General features: G+C 50.9%; 15 non-coding genes across 15 annotated transcripts; 3 read left to right on the top strand and 12 right to left on the bottom strand.

The window, feature by feature from the left end:
- Positions 1–492: 492 nt before the first annotated feature.
- On the bottom strand, positions 493–633 carry LOC141307842 (U4 spliceosomal RNA). Its single transcript, XR_012346767.1, has one exon. It is a non-coding gene; the product is annotated as a U4 spliceosomal RNA (small nuclear RNA).
- A 463-nt stretch (positions 634–1096) lies between these two features.
- trnas-gcu (transfer RNA serine (anticodon GCU)) lies at positions 1097–1178 on the top strand. The gene has a single exon. It is a non-coding gene; the product is annotated as a tRNA-Ser (tRNA).
- A 1275-nt stretch (positions 1179–2453) lies between these two features.
- Positions 2454–2526, bottom strand: trnak-cuu (transfer RNA lysine (anticodon CUU)). The gene has a single exon. It is a non-coding gene; the product is annotated as a tRNA-Lys (tRNA).
- Positions 2527–3373: 847 nt separating this feature from the next.
- Positions 3374–3514, bottom strand: LOC141307841 (U4 spliceosomal RNA). Its single transcript, XR_012346766.1, has one exon. It is a non-coding gene; the product is annotated as a U4 spliceosomal RNA (small nuclear RNA).
- Positions 3515–5052: 1538 nt separating this feature from the next.
- On the bottom strand, positions 5053–5126 carry trnan-guu (transfer RNA asparagine (anticodon GUU)). The gene has a single exon. It is a non-coding gene; the product is annotated as a tRNA-Asn (tRNA).
- Positions 5127–5326: 200 nt separating this feature from the next.
- On the bottom strand, positions 5327–5399 carry trnak-cuu (transfer RNA lysine (anticodon CUU)). The gene has a single exon. It is a non-coding gene; the product is annotated as a tRNA-Lys (tRNA).
- Positions 5400–6246: 847 nt separating this feature from the next.
- On the bottom strand, positions 6247–6387 carry LOC141307840 (U4 spliceosomal RNA). Its single transcript, XR_012346765.1, has one exon. It is a non-coding gene; the product is annotated as a U4 spliceosomal RNA (small nuclear RNA).
- A 463-nt stretch (positions 6388–6850) lies between these two features.
- On the top strand, positions 6851–6932 carry trnas-gcu (transfer RNA serine (anticodon GCU)). Its single transcript has one exon. It is a non-coding gene; the product is annotated as a tRNA-Ser (tRNA).
- A 996-nt stretch (positions 6933–7928) lies between these two features.
- trnan-guu (transfer RNA asparagine (anticodon GUU)) lies at positions 7929–8002 on the bottom strand. Its single transcript has one exon. It is a non-coding gene; the product is annotated as a tRNA-Asn (tRNA).
- A 201-nt stretch (positions 8003–8203) lies between these two features.
- On the bottom strand, positions 8204–8276 carry trnak-cuu (transfer RNA lysine (anticodon CUU)). The gene has a single exon. It is a non-coding gene; the product is annotated as a tRNA-Lys (tRNA).
- An 847-nt stretch (positions 8277–9123) lies between these two features.
- Positions 9124–9264, bottom strand: LOC141307838 (U4 spliceosomal RNA). The gene has a single exon (XR_012346764.1). It is a non-coding gene; the product is annotated as a U4 spliceosomal RNA (small nuclear RNA).
- A 1538-nt stretch (positions 9265–10802) lies between these two features.
- On the bottom strand, positions 10803–10876 carry trnan-guu (transfer RNA asparagine (anticodon GUU)). Its single transcript has one exon. It is a non-coding gene; the product is annotated as a tRNA-Asn (tRNA).
- A 200-nt stretch (positions 10877–11076) lies between these two features.
- Positions 11077–11149, bottom strand: trnak-cuu (transfer RNA lysine (anticodon CUU)). The gene has a single exon. It is a non-coding gene; the product is annotated as a tRNA-Lys (tRNA).
- Positions 11150–11996: 847 nt separating this feature from the next.
- LOC141307837 (U4 spliceosomal RNA) lies at positions 11997–12137 on the bottom strand. The gene has a single exon (XR_012346763.1). It is a non-coding gene; the product is annotated as a U4 spliceosomal RNA (small nuclear RNA).
- Positions 12138–12600: 463 nt separating this feature from the next.
- trnas-gcu (transfer RNA serine (anticodon GCU)) lies at positions 12601–12682 on the top strand. Its single transcript has one exon. It is a non-coding gene; the product is annotated as a tRNA-Ser (tRNA).
- The last annotated feature ends 185 nt before the right edge of the window (positions 12683–12867 follow it).

Below are 12867 nucleotides of genomic sequence, written 5' to 3'. Positions count from 1 at the left end.
CCAAAGCTACAAAGGATGTACCGGTGCCCCGTCGTCCGAGCAGAATCCACATTCGGCCGTAATCGGAGGTTACTACTAACGTTCGATTGTGTCTCATAGGGAGTTTGACGCAGGGCCTCAGTGGAAAACAGGCCCTCGGCGGCTGAAACAAAAGACGAAGAAGGCATCCACATGCACATGGTTCAGGAGTGTTAAACAAAGAAACCACGCAAGATGACGAGGTGGTCCAGCGGGTAAGGCGGTGGAAGGCTAATACATTGTGCTCGACATGCACTGGAAGCTTTAGCGCCACTGAGAGCCCACCGGACCAGACAGGCCCAACCTGTTTACGATGGGTAACGGTGAGCTGTAATTGCGCTGCAGTTTAATGATACCCGTCTTGAGGACATATTTACAAAACAACAAGCCTTCTGGCTCTGGCGCTCAATCATCAGCAGACACCTTTTCGACGAGAAACGAAACCAGGCTATTTTTTCTCAACAATACTCTAAGCCTCCAGAGAGGCTAGCAAAAATTGCCAAAGCTGACTGTATTTCAAGTCATCCTGGCGGGGTATTGGGTAAAGTTTTCAACCAGCAATGATCGCGCCTCGGATAAACCTCATAGGCTACAATATTGCCTCTGCGAAAGAATGCCGGCGACGGTCGTGACCTTTGCAGGCACCTACGTGGATGTGAACCGACAAGGTGGTAGCAAGCTTTAAACTGCCGCACAAACAGTCTCCTGGCACGGGTTGCTGCACCGTGTTTCTATGGAACAGATTAGAGGTGTGTAAAAGACGGCTCATTCACTATTCCCTCTGTGCTCAAAACAGCCTGCTGAAAGCACAGCAGCAGCAGCTGAAAAGGTCCGCAGCATGGCCTCTCTCAGTCAGCAAGGGGGCGGGGAGGCCGAGTGGTTAAGGCCATGGACTGCTAATCCCATCCTTGTCGTTCGGTTCCTTTAGCACTGGACCTTAATCTAGGTCCTGGGGACCCCATGCTGAACTTTTTGTGTGTCCTCCTTATCTAACACACTCAGTTCAGTTCTTTGAGTTCTCTACTAATGAGCTGATGATCTGAATCGGGAGTGCTAAATAAAAGACGGCACGTAATACGACGAGGTGGCCGAGTGGTTAAGGCGATGGACTGCTAATCCATTGTGCTCTGCACGCGTGGGTTCGAATCCCATCCTCGTCGTTCGGTACATTTAGCAGTGATCCTCGGTCCTGGGGACCCCACTCTGCAATTTTTGTGTGTCTTCCCTATCTGACACACTCAGTTCAGTTCACTGAGCGCTCTACTAATGAGCTGGTGGTCTGAATCGGGAGTGTTAAACAAAAGGACAGCGCAAAACGAAAGGTGGTCGAGTGGTTAAGGCGATGCAAGGCTAGTCCGTTGTGCTCGGCATGCCTTGGTTTGTGTGGGGTCGAATCCCATCCTCTTCATTTGATGCTTTAGCACCACTGAGAGCCCACCGGAACAGACAGGCCCAACCTGTTTACGATGGGTAGCGGCGAGCTGTGATTGTGCTGTAGTTTATTGATACCTGCCGCAAAGTCTTGAGAACATATTGACAAAACAACAAGTCTTCTGGCTCCGGCACGCTATGATCGGTGGACACCTCTTTGACGAGGACCAACAACCAGCCACGCCAATAAAAGGAAACAAAACGAAGCAAGACTATCTTTCTCAACAAGCCTCCAGAGAGACTGGCAAAAATTGCCGATGCTGACTGTATTTCAAGTCATCCCGGTGGGGTATTGGGTATTGACTTTGTGGCAACATGGAACTTTTGCATCTACATTAATATTAGTCTGTTTCTTCTTATTCTGAGGTCACCGTAGCCACCAGATCCATTCTGCATTCCGATCTGATGGTCACTACAGTCCCCCGGTTCCAGTCCGTACCAAGAGCAGATGGTGGATCAGCACCTTCAGCCGAATGTCAGCGGATACTATGTCAACTAGATGAGCCCCAGAGACAGATCATCAGTTAAGAAGGCATCCACATGCCACAGCAAACTACTCGAGCTGGTGAAAATGTTCACCAAATGCCCGCCGCTGAGTTCTTTTAAAACAAGCCAGCTTATTGAAGGTGCACAAGATAAACGCCCTGAGAAAGCTGTGCCTCGCAACCCTAAGAATGGCATAGGCGTTAGTGGACACCTGACGCGCGTGCAAAACTCCGGCATTTCACACGTCCCTGGGTGGGCTCGAAGCACCAACCTTTCGGTTAACAGCCGAACGCGCTAACCGATTGCGCCACAGAGACAGCCGCTGTTGCTTCCTGCCGCCGGATCACCGGTGTAAAAGCAAGGGTTAGGGTTAGTGATAGGGATTAAAATTGCTCGCACTAACAGCGACATCTGTTTTGAAAGATGTTTCCGGAGCTCGCAAAATCCACTCAGCCTGCGCGGCGAATGGGCACGCTGGAGCCCGCCACCCTTTTGGGAAGAAAGAGAGTCAACAGAGCCGCCCAACGTGGGGCTCGAACCCACGACCCTGAGATTAAGAGTCTCATGCTCTACCGACTGAGCTAGCCGGGCTGATCGTGGGCTTCTTCACCGGGTCGGACCCAGTTTTCATCGGCCCCCAAATTACACAGGCGAAACGGAGGCTCTCGCGTTGTGCGAGACTGTCGAGCCCTCCCCGTGGGTAGGGCTTAGAGCAGGCTTAGAGTTTTCTTCTGTCGGTTTTGACCCAATCTGTTTTTGGGAAGCGCAGTTTGACCCAGCAGTGCGGGCCAACAACACGTTCTGTTTTGCCGCGTGAAGGCGGGTCAATGCTTTGGACAGCGTATGGTTGAGATGTGATTTTCCACCAATTTGGGGCACCTTTCTTAAGGAAATCAAGGATGATTTCATGGGAAATGGCAAACTGCTGTAGCGTTTGGCTAACAAGCCAAAGCTACAAAGGATGTACCGGTGCCCCGTCGTCCGAGCAGAATCCACATTCGGCCGTAATCGGAGGTTACTACTAACGTTCGATTGTGTCTCATAGGGAGTTTGACGCAGGGCCTCAGTGGAAAACAGGCCCTCGGCGGCTGAAACAAAAGACGAAGAAGGCATCCACATGCACATGGTTCAGGAGTGTTAAACAAAGAAACCACGCAAGATGACGAGGTGGTCCAGCGGGTAAGGCGGTGGAAGGCTAATACATTGTGCTCAACATGCACTGGAAGCTTTAGCGCCACTGAGAGCCCACCGGACCAGACAGGCCCAACCTGTTTACGATGGGTAACGGTGAGCTGTAATTGCGCTGCAGTTTAATGATACCCGTCTTGAGGACATATTTAGAAAACAACAAGCCTTCTGGCTCTGGCGCTCAATCATAAGCAGACACCTTTTCGACGAGAAACAAAGCCAGGCTATTTTTTCTCAACAATACTCTAAGCCTCCAGAGAGGCTAGCAAAAATTGCCAAAGCTGACTGTATTTCAAGTCATCCTGGCGGGGTATTGGGTAAAGTTTTCAACCAGCAATGATCGCGCCTCGGATAAACCTCATAGGCTACAATATTGCCTCTGCGAAAGAATGCCGGCGACGGTCGTGACCTTTGCAGGCACCTACGTGGATGTGAACCGACAAGGTGGTAGCAAGCTTTAAACTGCCGCACAAACATTCTCCTGGCACGGGTTGCTGCATCGTGTTTCTACGGAACAGATTAGAGGTGTGTAAAAGACGGCTCATTCACTATTCCCTCTGTGCTCAAAACAGCCTGCTGAAAGCACAGCAGCAGCAGCTGAAAAGGTCCGCAGCATGGCCTCTCTCAGTCAGCAAGGGGGCGGGGAGGCCGAGTGGTTAAGGCGATGGACTGCTAATCCCATCCTTGTCGTTCGGTTCCTTTAGCACTGGACCTTAATCTAGGTCCTGGGGACCCCATGCTGAACTTTTTGTGTGTCCTCCTTATCTAACACACTCAGTTCAGTTCTTTGAGTTCTCTACTAATGAGCTGATGATCTGAATCGGGAGTGCTAAATAAAAGACGGCACGTAATACGACGAGGTGGCCGAGTGGTTAAGGCGATGGACTGCTAATCCATTGTGCTCTGCACGCGTAGGTTCGAATCCCATCCTCGTCGTTCGGTACATTTAGCAGCGGTCCTGGGGACCCCACTCTGCAATTTTTGTGTGTCTTCCCTATCTGACACACTCAGTTCAGTTCACTGAGAGCTCTACTAATGAGCTGGTGGTCTGAATCGGGAGTGTTAAACAAAAGGACCGCGCAAAACGAAAGGTGGTCGAGTGGTTAAGGCGATGCAAGGCTAGTCCGTTGTGCTCGGCACGCCTTGGTTTGTGTGGGTTCGAATCCCATCCTCTTCATTTGATGCTTTAGCACCACTGAGAGCCCACCGGAACAGACAGGCCCAACCTGTTTACGATGGGTAGCGGCGAGCTGTGATTGTGCTGTAGTTTATTGATACCTGCCGCAAAGTCTTGAGAACATATTGACAAAACAACAAGTCTTCTGGCTCCGGCACGCTATGATCGGTGGACACCTCTTTGACGAGGACCAACAACCAGCCACGCCAATAAAAGGAAACAAAACGAAGCAAGACTATCTTTCTCAACAAGCCTCCAGAGAGACTGGCAAAAATTGCCGATGCTGACTGTATTTCAAGTCATCCCGGTGGGGTATTGGGTATTGACTTTGTGGCAACATGGAACTTTTGCATCTACATTAATATTAGTCTGTTTCTTCTTATTCTGAGGTCACCGTAGCCACCAGATCCATTCTGCATTCCGATCTGATGGTCACTACAGTCCCCCGGTTCCAGTCCGTACCAAGAGCAGATGGTGGATCAGCACCTTCAGCCGAATGTCAGCGGATACTATGTCAACTAGATGAGCCCCAGAGACAGATCATCAGTTAAGAAGGCATCCACATGCCACAGCAAACTACTCGAGCTGGTGAAAATGTTCACCAAATGCCCGCCGCTGAGTTCTTTTAAAACAAGCCAGCTTATTGAAGGTGCACAAGATAAACGCCCTGAGAAAGCTGTGCCTCGCAACCCTAAGAATGGCATAGGCGTTAGTGGACACCTGACGCGCGTGCAAAACTCCGGCATTTCACACGTCCCTGGGTGGGCTCGAACCACCAACCTTTCGGTTAACAGCCGAACGCGCTAACCGATTGCGCCACAGAGACAGCCGCTGTTGCTTGCTGCCGCCGGATCACCGGTGTAAAAGCAAGGGTTAGGGTTAGTGATAGGGATTAAAATTGCTCGCACTAACAGCGACATCTGTTTTGAAAGATGTTTCCGGAGCTCGCAAAATCCACTCAGCCTGCGCGGCGAATGGGCACGCTGGAGCCGCCACCCTTTTGGGAAGAAAGAGAGTCAACAGAGCCGCCCAACGTGGGGCTCGAACCCACGACCCTGAGATTAAGAGTCTCATGCTCTACCGACTGAGCTAGCCGGGCGGATCGTGGGCTTCTTCACCGGGTCGGACCCAGTTTTCATCGGCCCCCAAATTACACAGGCGAAACGGAGGCTCTCGCGTTGTGCGAGACTGTCGAGCCCTCCCCGTGGGTAGGGCTTAGAGCAGGCTTAGAGTTTTCTTCTGTCGGTTTTGACCCAATCTGTTTTTGGGAAGCGCAGTTTGACCCAGCAGTGCGGGCCAACAACACGTTCTGTTTTGCCGCGTGAAGGCGGGTCAATGCTTTGGACAGCGTATGGTTGAGATGTGATTTTCCACCAATTTGGGGCACCTTTCTTAAGGAAATCAAGGATGATTTCATGGGAAATGGCAAACTGCTGTAGCGTTTGGCTAACAAGCCAAAGCTACAAAGGATGTACCGGTGCCCCGTCGTCCGAGCAGAATCCACATTCGGCCGTAATCGGAGGTTACTACTAACGTTCGATTGTGTCTCATAGGGAGTTTGACGCAGGGCCTCAGTGGAAAACAGGCCCTCGGCGGCTGAAACAAAAGACGAAGAAGGCATCCACATGCACATGGTTCAGGAGTGTTAAACAAAGAAACCACGCAAGATGACGAGGTGGTCCAGCGGGTAAGGCGGTGGAAGGCTAATACATTGTGCTCGACATGCACTGGAAGCTTTAGCGCCACTGAGAGCCCACCGGACCAGACAGGCCCAACCTGTTTACGATGGGTAACGGTGAGCTGTAATTGCGCTGCAGTTTAATGATACCCGTCTTGAGGACATATTTACAAAACAACAAGCCTTCTGGCTCTGGCGCTCAATCATAAGCAGACACCTTTTCGACGAGAAACAAAGCCAGGCTATTTTTTCTCAACAATACTCTAAGCCTCCAGAGAGGCTAGCAAAAATTGCCAAAGCTGACTGTATTTCAAGTCATCCTGGCGGGGTATTGGGTAAAGTTTTCAACCAGCAATGATCGCGCCTCGGATAAACCTCATAGGCTACAATATTGCCTCTGCGAAAGAATGCCGGCGACGGTTGTGACCTTTGCAGGCACCTACGTGGATGTGAACCGACAAGGTGGTAGTAAGCTTTAAACTGCCGCACAAACAGTCTCCTGGCACGGGTTGCTGCACCGTGTTTCTACGGAACAGATTAGAGGTGTGTAAAAGACGGCTCATTCACTATTCCCTCTGTGCTCAAAACAGCCTGCTGAAAGCACAGCAGCAGCAGCTGAAAAGGTCCGCAGCATGGCCTCTCTCAGTCAGCAAGGGGGCGGGGAGGCCGAGTGGTTAAGGCGATGGACTGCTAATCCCATCCTTGTCGTTCGGTTCCTTTAGCACTGGACCTTAATCTAGGTCCTGGGGACCCCATGCTGAACTTTTTGTGTGTCCTCCTTATCTAACACACTCAGTTCAGTTCTTTGAGTTCTCTACTAATGAGCTGATGATCTGAATCGGGAGTGCTAAATAAAAGACGGCACGTAATACGACGAGGTGGCCGAGTGGTTAAGGCGATGGACTGCTAATCCATTGTGCTCTGCACGCGTGGGTTCGAATCCCATCCTCGTCGTTCGGTACATTTAGCAGTGATCCTCTTGGGGACCCCACTCTGCAATTTTTGTGTGTCTTCCCTATCTGACACACTCAGTTCAGTTCACTGAGCGCTCTACTAATGAGCTGGTGGTCTGAATCGGGAGTGTTAAACAAAAGGACAGCGCAAAACGAAAGGTGGTCGAGTGGTTAAGGCGATGCAAGGCTAGTCCGTTGTGCTCGGCATGCCTTGGTTTGTGTGGGGTCGAATCCCATCCTCTTCATTTGATGCTTTAGCACCACTGAGAGCCCACCGGAACAGACAGGCCCAACCTGTTTACGATGGGTAGCGGCGAGCTGTGATTGTGCTGTAGTTTATTGATACCTGCCGCAAAGTCTTGAGAACATATTGACAAAACAACAAGTCTTCTGGCTCCGGCACGCTATGATCGGTGGACACCTCTTTGACGAGGACCAACAACCAGCCACGCCAATAAAAGGAAACAAAACGAAGCAAGACTATCTTTCTCAACAAGCCTCCAGAGAGACTGGCAAAAATTGCCGATGCTGACTGTATTTCAAGTCATCCCGGTGGGGTATTGGGTATTGACTTTGTGGCAACATGGAACTTTTGCATCTACATTAATATTAGTCTGTTTCTTCTTATTCTGAGGTCACCGTAGCCACCAGATCCATTCTGCATTCCGATCTGATGGTCACTACAGTCCCCCGGTTCCAGTCCGTACCAAGAGCAGATGGTGGATCAGCACCTTCAGCCGAATGTCAGCGGATACTATGTCAACTAGATGAGCCCCAGAGACAGATCATCAGTTAAGAAGGCATCCACATGCCACAGCAAACTACTCGAGCTGGTGAAAATGTTCACCAAATGCCCGCCGCTGAGTTCTTTTAAAACAAGCCAGCTTATTGAAGGTGCACAAGATAAACGCCCTGAGAAAGCTGTGCCTCGCAACCCTAAGAATGGCATAGGCGTTAGTGGACACCTGACGCGCGTGCAAAACTCCGGCATTTCACACGTCCCTGGGTGGGCTCGAACCACCAACCTTTCGGTTAACAGCCGAACGCGCTAACCGATTGCGCCACAGAGACAGCCGCTGTTGCTTGCTGCCGCCGGATCACCGGTGTAAAAGCAAGGGTTAGGGTTAGTGATAGGGATTAAAATTGCTCGCACTAACAGCGACATCTGTTTTGAAAGATGTTTCCGGAGCTCGCAAAATCCACTCAGCCTGCGCGGCGAATGGGCACGCTGGAGCCCGCCACCCTTTTGGGAAGAAAGAGAGTCAACAGAGCCGCCCAACGTGGGGCTCGAACCCACGACCCTGAGATTAAGAGTCTCATGCTCTACCGACTGAGCTAGCCGGGCTGATCGTGGGCTTCTTCACCGGGTCGGACCCAGTTTTCATCGGCCCCCAAATTACACAGGCGAAACGGAGGCTCTCGCGTTGTGCGAGACTGTCGAGCCCTCCCCGTGGGTAGGGCTTAGAGCAGGCTTAGAGTTTTCTTCTGTCGGTTTTGACCCAATCTGTTTTTGGGAAGCGCAGTTTGACCCAGCAGTGCGGGCCAACAACACGTTCTGTTTTGCCGCGTGAAGGCGGGTCAATGCTTTGGACAGCGTATGGTTGAGATGTGATTTTCCACCAATTTGGGGCACCTTTCTTAAGGAAATCAAGGATGATTTCATGGGAAATGGCAAACTGCTGTAGCGTTTGGCTAACAAGCCAAAGCTACAAAGGATGTACCGGTGCCCCGTCGTCCGAGCAGAATCCACATTCGGCCGTAATCGGAGGTTACTACTAACGTTCGATTGTGTCTCATAGGGAGTTTGACGCAGGGCCTCAGTGGAAAACAGGCCCTCGGCGGCTGAAACAAAAGACGAAGAAGGCATCCACATGCACATGGTTCAGGAGTGTTAAACAAAGAAACCACGCAAGATGACGAGGTGGTCCAGCGGGTAAGGCGGTGGAAGGCTAATACATTGTGCTCAACATGCACTGGAAGCTTTAGCGCCACTGAGAGCCCACCGGACCAGACAGGCCCAACCTGTTTACGATGGGTAACGGTGAGCTGTAATTGCGCTGCAGTTTAATGATACCCGTCTTGAGGACATATTTAGAAAACAACAAGCCTTCTGGCTCTGGCGCTCAATCATAAGCAGACACCTTTTCGACGAGAAACAAAGCCAGGCTATTTTTTCTCAACAATACTCTAAGCCTCCAGAGAGGCTAGCAAAAATTGCCAAAGCTGACTGTATTTCAAGTCATCCTGGCGGGGTATTGGGTAAAGTTTTCAACCAGCAATGATCGCGCCTCGGATAAACCTCATAGGCTACAATATTGCCTCTGCGAAAGAATGCCGGCGACGGTCGTGACCTTTGCAGGCACCTACGTGGATGTGAACCGACAAGGTGGTAGCAAGCTTTAAACTGCCGCACAAACATTCTCCTGGCACGGGTTGCTGCATCGTGTTTCTACGGAACAGATTAGAGGTGTGTAAAAGACGGCTCATTCACTATTCCCTCTGTGCTCAAAACAGCCTGCTGAAAGCACAGCAGCAGCAGCTGAAAAGGTCCGCAGCATGGCCTCTCTCAGTCAGCAAGGGGGCGGGGAGGCCGAGTGGTTAAGGCGATGGACTGCTAATCCCATCCTTGTCGTTCGGTTCCTTTAGCACTGGACCTTAATCTAGGTCCTGGGGACCCCATGCTGAACTTTTTGTGTGTCCTCCTTATCTAACACACTCAGTTCAGTTCTTTGAGTTCTCTACTAATGAGCTGATGATCTGAATCGGGAGTGCTAAATAAAAGACGGCACGTAATACGACGAGGTGGCCGAGTGGTTAAGGCGATGGACTGCTAATCCATTGTGCTCTGCACGCGTAGGTTCGAATCCCATCCTCGTCGTTCGGTACATTTAGCAGCGGTCCTGGGGACCCCACTCTGCAATTTTTGTGTGTCTTCCCTATCTGACACACTCAGTTCAGTTCACTGAGAGCTCTACTAATGAGCTGGTGGTCTGAATCGGGAGTGTTAAACAAAAGGACCGCGCAAAACGAAAGGTGGTCGAGTGGTTAAGGCGATGCAAGGCTAGTCCGTTGTGCTCGGCACGCCTTGGTTTGTGTGGGTTCGAATCCCATCCTCTTCATTTGATGCTTTAGCACCACTGAGAGCCCACCGGAACAGACAGGCCCAACCTGTTTACGATGGGTAGCGGCGAGCTGTGATTGTGCTGTAGTTTATTGATACCTGCCGCAAAGTCTTGAGAACATATTGACAAAACAACAAGTCTTCTGGCTCCGGCACGCTATGATCGGTGGACACCTCTTTGACGAGGACCAACAACCAGCCACGCCAATAAAAGGAAACAAAACGAAGCAAGACTATCTTTCTCAACAAGCCTCCAGAGAGACTGGCAAAAATTGCCGATGCTGACTGTATTTCAAGTCATCCCGGTGGGGTATTGGGTATTGACTTTGTGGCAACATGGAACTTTTGCATCTACATTAATATTAGTCTGTTTCTTCTTATTCTGAGGTCACCGTAGCCACCAGATCCATTCTGCATTCCGATCTGATGGTCACTACAGTCCCCCGGTTCCAGTCCGTACCAAGAGCAGATGGTGGATCAGCACCTTCAGCCGAATGTCAGCGGATACTATGTCAACTAGATGAGCCCCAGAGACAGATCATCAGTTAAGAAGGCATCCACATGCCACAGCAAACTACTCGAGCTGGTGAAAATGTTCACCAAATGCCCGCCGCTGAGTTCTTTTAAAACAAGCCAGCTTATTGAAGGTGCACAAGATAAACGCCCTGAGAAAGCTGTGCCTCGCAACCCTAAGAATGGCATAGGCGTTAGTGGACACCTGACGCGCGTGCAAAACTCCGGCATTTCACACGTCCCTGGGTGGGCTCGAACCACCAACCTTTCGGTTAACAGCCGAACGCGCTAACCGATTGCGCCACAGAGACAGCCGCTGTTGCTTGCTGCCGCCGGATCACCGGTGTAAAAGCAAGGGTTAGGGTTAGTGATAGGGATTAAAATTGCTCGCACTAACAGCGACATCTGTTTTGAAAGATGTTTCCGGAGCTCGCAAAATCCACTCAGCCTGCGCGGCGAATGGGCACGCTGGAGCCGCCACCCTTTTGGGAAGAAAGAGAGTCAACAGAGCCGCCCAACGTGGGGCTCGAACCCACGACCCTGAGATTAAGAGTCTCATGCTCTACCGACTGAGCTAGCCGGGCGGATCGTGGGCTTCTTCACCGGGTCGGACCCAGTTTTCATCGGCCCCCAAATTACACAGGCGAAACGGAGGCTCTCGCGTTGTGCGAGACTGTCGAGCCCTCCCCGTGGGTAGGGCTTAGAGCAGGCTTAGAGTTTTCTTCTGTCGGTTTTGACCCAATCTGTTTTTGGGAAGCGCAGTTTGACCCAGCAGTGCGGGCCAACAACACGTTCTGTTTTGCCGCGTGAAGGCGGGTCAATGCTTTGGACAGCGTATGGTTGAGATGTGATTTTCCACCAATTTGGGGCACCTTTCTTAAGGAAATCAAGGATGATTTCATGGGAAATGGCAAACTGCTGTAGCGTTTGGCTAACAAGCCAAAGCTACAAAGGATGTACCGGTGCCCCGTCGTCCGAGCAGAATCCACATTCGGCCGTAATCGGAGGTTACTACTAACGTTCGATTGTGTCTCATAGGGAGTTTGACGCAGGGCCTCAGTGGAAAACAGGCCCTCGGCGGCTGAAACAAAAGACGAAGAAGGCATCCACATGCACATGGTTCAGGAGTGTTAAACAAAGAAACCACGCAAGATGACGAGGTGGTCCAGCGGGTAAGGCGGTGGAAGGCTAATACATTGTGCTCGACATGCACTGGAAGCTTTAGCGCCACTGAGAGCCCACCGGACCAGACAGGCCCAACCTGTTTACGATGGGTAACGGTGAGCTGTAATTGCGCTGCAGTTTAATGATACCCGTCTTGAGGACATATTTACAAAACAACAAGCCTTCTGGCTCTGGCGCTCAATCATAAGCAGACACCTTTTCGACGAGAAACAAAGCCAGGCTATTTTTTCTCAACAATACTCTAAGCCTCCAGAGAGGCTAGCAAAAATTGCCAAAGCTGACTGTATTTCAAGTCATCCTGGCGGGGTATTGGGTAAAGTTTTCAACCAGCAATGATCGCGCCTCGGATAAACCTCATAGGCTACAATATTGCCTCTGCGAAAGAATGCCGGCGACGGTTGTGACCTTTGCAGGCACCTACGTGGATGTGAACCGACAAGGTGGTAGTAAGCTTTAAACTGCCGCACAAACAGTCTCCTGGCACGGGTTGCTGCACCGTGTTTCTACGGAACAGATTAGAGGTGTGTAAAAGACGGCTCATTCACTATTCCCTCTGTGCTCAAAACAGCCTGCTGAAAGCACAGCAGCAGCAGCTGAAAAGGTCCGCAGCATGGCCTCTCTCAGTCAGCAAGGGGGCGGGGAGGCCGAGTGGTTAAGGCGATGGACTGCTAATCCCATCCTTGTCGTTCGGTTCCTTTAGCACTGGACCTTAATCTAGGTCCTGGGGACCCCATGCTGAACTTTTTGTGTGTCCTCCTTATCTAACACACTCAGTTCAGTTCTTTGAGTTCTCTACTAATGAGCTGATGATCTGAATCGGGAGTGCTAAATAAAAGACGGCACGTAATACGACGAGGTGGCCGAGTGGTTAAGGCGATGGACTGCTAATCCATTGTGCTCTGCACGCGTGGGTTCGAATCCCATCCTCGTCGTTCGGTACATTTAGCAGTGATCCTCTTGGGGACCCCACTCTGCAATTTTTGTGTGTCTTCCCTATCTGACACACTCAGTTCAGTTCACTGAGCGCTCTACTAATGAGCTGGTGGTCTGAATCGGGAGTGTTAAACAAAAGGACAGCGCAAAACGAAAGGTGGTCGAGTGGTTAAGGCGATGCAAG

Source organism: Garra rufa, unplaced genomic scaffold, assembly GCF_049309525.1.
Source record: "Garra rufa unplaced genomic scaffold, GarRuf1.0 hap1_unplaced_002, whole genome shotgun sequence".
Classification (NCBI taxonomy): domain Eukaryota; kingdom Metazoa; phylum Chordata; class Actinopteri; order Cypriniformes; family Cyprinidae; genus Garra; species Garra rufa.
Note: the sequence above shows the minus strand (reverse complement) of the source record. Positions and strands in the feature narration are given on the sequence as shown.